Source organism: Tupaia chinensis, unplaced genomic scaffold, assembly GCF_000334495.1.
Source record: "Tupaia chinensis unplaced genomic scaffold, TupChi_1.0 Scaffold000181_1, whole genome shotgun sequence".
NCBI lineage: Eukaryota > Metazoa > Chordata > Mammalia > Scandentia > Tupaiidae > Tupaia > Tupaia belangeri.
In genome coordinates this window covers 32,392-36,789 of record NW_006159656.1, presented here as the reverse complement: position 1 = coordinate 36,789, position 4,398 = coordinate 32,392, and positions in this window count along the sequence as shown.

Below are 4,398 nucleotides of genomic sequence, written 5' to 3'. Positions count from 1 at the left end.
TTGCTGTGATTTTATAGCATTTTTTTTTTTTTTACATGGAGAGAACAGTATTTAAGCCCTGGCTATTCCATGTGCCTACACTAAGAACAGAAAAAAGTAGACTCAGCGGGTTAAGCAATGGGGGATGCAGCTGCCTTAACCACCAGTCCACAAAGGCAGCCCTTATGTTTTTAATTCCATTAGGTAAGTATATTATCTATTTGAAGGTCATTACTTTTGATTAAACATAAATTATTTTAATATAGAAATTTGATTTATTAGAACCAACAGTTAGCATAATGGCTTTGTCTCTGGACTCCCACGTAGTTGACTGCGATTTTCAAGATGCGGGTCCAGGATGCAATGGTCATTTGAGACCCAGCCTCCTTAACCTCCATGCCAGTTTTGGTCTAAATCCTTCTAAATTCACATCGTGTCCCACACACTGAGGTGATTGTCAAATCCCCTTGGTTGAAAGTTGAGGTGACTCTGAAAAGAGCCTTTGGGATTTGGAGAGTCAGGGGCATGCATCACAGGGAGCTTCTGTTATAGAGACGACCGTGGTATCCTCTTAAACAGTATGTCTTATCAGCTCCCTGTGGGTTTATGTTGACTTTCTGCTTCTTGTACCATGACCCTGCTGCCTCTGCAACAGATAAGCACTTCCTGGCAGGTGATGGCTAGAGCCAGGGCTTGGTTGTCTATAACTTGTTGGAGCTGTTGGGGAAGGACTTGCTGTCCTGCACAATGCAGGGGTCTTCCTGGGTATGTTCTCCCATGTGTCGTGGATGAATGTGGTGATGCCCACAGCTGTAGATGAGAAGCTAGTGTTGGGCACCTCCTTCAACACCTGTGCAGGTAGATGGGTGTGGCTCCTGTGCTTCCTGCCTTCCTCCTTCTGACTCTGGCTGGTAGCTTCCTGGAGCTCTTCTTGGAAATGATGTCCCCTTGTGGGTAGATTCTGTCATGGCAAACGCACAGCTGCCCCTGTGCAAAGTCTGGTGGGTGATGGTGTTGGTGGTGGGTGCCAGCTGGGACATTTGGAGGCCCTTTCTCGAATGTGACATCATGAGCACATCCAGTGGGAAGATGCAAAGGCTGTTCTGGGGAAGTGCTCTGCTTGTACTTGTGGCTGTGCAGGGCCGATCATGAGCAATCCCAGACAGGCCCCAACATCGTTGCAAGGTGGGTCCTTGTGAGTTGTTTCCCTGGGTGTTTGTGAGGAAGGCCATGGGACGCGTTGCAGGAAGCTGTGATCTGACAAGTGGGCTGAGCTCACCTGCTGCCTGTGAGGGGCAGGGACAAGCAGCAACTCCCAGGGCCAGGAGCTATGGCTGTGTGAGGTCCTCCTAGGCCTGCCCACTGCCATATCAGTCCACAGAGAAGATAGTGCCTGGTGGTGCTATGTTAGGAGGCTGACATGAGCTTCTGAATTAGGTCACTGAAACCTAAAGGCTTTTTTTATAGAGCCACTACAGCAATGTCAGGTAATGGCTTTCTTTTTTTTTTTTCTTGGCATTTTTATGTTTTTGACTGACTGTGTGCAAGGTTTCGATAAATGTTCATTGATATGTATTTTCTAAAGGTTTAATGTGCACAGAGTTTAGGCTGGCTGTGAGCTGTGAGTTTTCCTGACTTTGAACACACCCTGTAGGTGCTTTTCCAGGGTGTCATGAAATAGGTCCACAGACAGGGCTCCTTCCTGAGCTCTCAGCCCCTCTTGGGGCCTCCCCAAGACACGGTGCTCATGAGCATGAGAAATGTCAGAAGGTGTTCTTGTGTTTAGGCATTTGCTTTGATTGTCTTCACTGTGGAGTCAGGTACTGGTCAATATGGTATACAAATAACCTAAGGCAGAGGTTTGAAGAGAGGGTTCTGGAAACACTCATGTGTATGAGGGAGGGGGACCTGTTGAGGTTTGATTTGTATCTCCTGGGGAGTGTAAACTGCACTTCACTGGGTGATGAACCCTTGCTCAGGTTGTGGGTTTATGTTGACTTTCTGCTTCTTGCACCATGACCCTGCTCCCTCTGCAACAGATGAGCACTTCCTAGCAGGTGATGGCTAGAACTCCTAAAGGATGGGGTGCCATCTGCTGAGGAAGTCTACTGAGTCAATTTTTGCCAGCTCTTGGTGCCTTTTTTATGATGGGTGGCTAAAGGTTATTCAGAGATGTGCTTTAATCCGACCAAACAGCACACCGAGTGTTGGGGAAGTGGTTCATTCCATCTTGTACAGAGCTTCATCAGAATGTGACATCTTGGGTCTATATTCATCTCCTCCACTCTGAGATGAGCAGGGGAAGGGAGGCAAAACTACACAGCAAATTTAACAAGAATTGTGCAAAAAGAAGCTGTGACTCCAAGCCCACTGTAGCCCTGGGCACAGGTGGTAGTATCTCAGGTGTCAGATGAGGGATAACAGGACTCAGTGTTTGGACAGTCACATTGAAAGCCCAAACTTGATATTAAATATTAAAGTGGAGATGTTATTAATACAGGCAAAAATATAAATTTTGTGTCCTACCTTGTTTTTAAAGATTGTTGGGAAAATGACCTATGACAAATAAACACATTTCCATGACCTAAAACACATGTATGCTTTAGGTATATATAAATTTCACTGGACTATTATTAATTTTAATAAGTAAACTATGAGTTATTTTGAGACATGGAGTCTTTGAGTTCACACATAGGGAGTAGACCATGAAGGAATGTTCCAGAAATTTGAAGTATGCTGAAGAGGAGGCTCTAAAGACACCTGTCCTTGAAAAGGAAGATTGACAGGAATAACTGCAGAGGCCATCAAGGTGACAGGTAAAATGTGTGTCGCCTGGAGGCTCAGAAGGGGAAGAATCTGAGTACAGCATGTGCTTGTTGTTGGTGTCATCTGTTTTTTGGTGCATGACAGAGTTTCCTACCAAAAGTTCTTGGCTGCCCTCAGTTTCAAGGGGTATCTGTGACTTTTCTTTTGATGACAATGTCCATAGTCTGACTGGAGAGTTTTGCTCCAGGCTATTAAATACCATCTTGTAAAACAAACCATATTCATAAGCATTCTAGCCTTTGTTGTATGGAATTGGCTAGAACAAGTCCCAGTCTGTACCTAGCATCAGGAGAGAGGTGACACAGGGCACTGGACAGGTGGCAGAGGTCCAGGGTCCATGGTGCAGTCCTGCTTACCAGACCCACTTTTTTATATTGCCATGTTTTTAAAAAAATTTTTGTTATTCGTTATTATCATAATTTTGTTTATATTACATTGAATCATGTATAACTTTATGGTGTTTTACATTTCCTTTTCCAGAAAGAATATCATGCATATCAGTCAAGACAAAGACATTGCTGTCCATGTCATCAACTTCATATAGCTTTTCATCATTTTTTCAAGATTATTATTATTATTCTCATTATTTCTTTAAACATTCAACCACTATTTATCATTTTGCTTGTAAAAAGACTTTACCAAACATGAAATACTTCTCAGACCAGTCCAGTTGAGAATACTATGCATTTTATCATCAGCAGGTGATAAAATATTTCTGTGTTCCACTTGCTTAGAGGGTTACAAACTTTATCAACAGAAAGTTGAGAAAGCAAAATGCTAAAATTCCTATTGCAAAATATAGAAGACAGTATAAGGAGAGTAACAATACTGTATAACAAATAGAAAATAAACTGCCAGATTTCCCTCATAAAATCATCCTCTGAGATTATAACAATATAGAATGATGACTTCTATTACAGCTGACTTCAAGGTAAACAGGTTTGTACATTCAAATTTTAGTAATGTGACCTCAAATAACAGAGGGGTAGAAGCTTCCAGCAAGTCCATAAACCAGAAGTGCCTAATACACTTGCCGGCCACAGAATTGTGGAGAAGGGATGGTTAGAGTGGGCATGTGGTAAAGATGATGAATATATGGGTACTCTGGGATGATTTATAGAGTAGAAATAAAAGCATCCTGTACCTGGTGTTCCATCTCCCCAGATAAGATGAAGGTGGAACTATAACAGACTTCTTGTGACTGGAAACAGGTGAGGTGTGCCCCCCTGCAGGCTCCAGCAATACTTTGGACTCTTGCAGCCCTTATTTTGTCGAATCTTGCAGCCACCACTAGCCCTAAGCAGTTTGAGGAGCAGCTGTATGTTCCATGACACAACTTAGCCAGACTGGCAAAGACTACAGATAAAGACAAGATATTAAAACTGGTAAGAGAGAAATGAGTAGTGACTTACAAAGGTCATCCCTCAGGCTAACTCCGGATCTCTCAATGGAAACAACGCAAGCAAGAAAAGAATGAGAAGATGTATTGAAAGGGTTAAGAAAGAAACAATTTCAACCAAGATTATTATATGCTGCAAGATTATATGGGAAAAAATAAAAGATTAAAATCTTCTCAGAAAACTAAACCTGAAA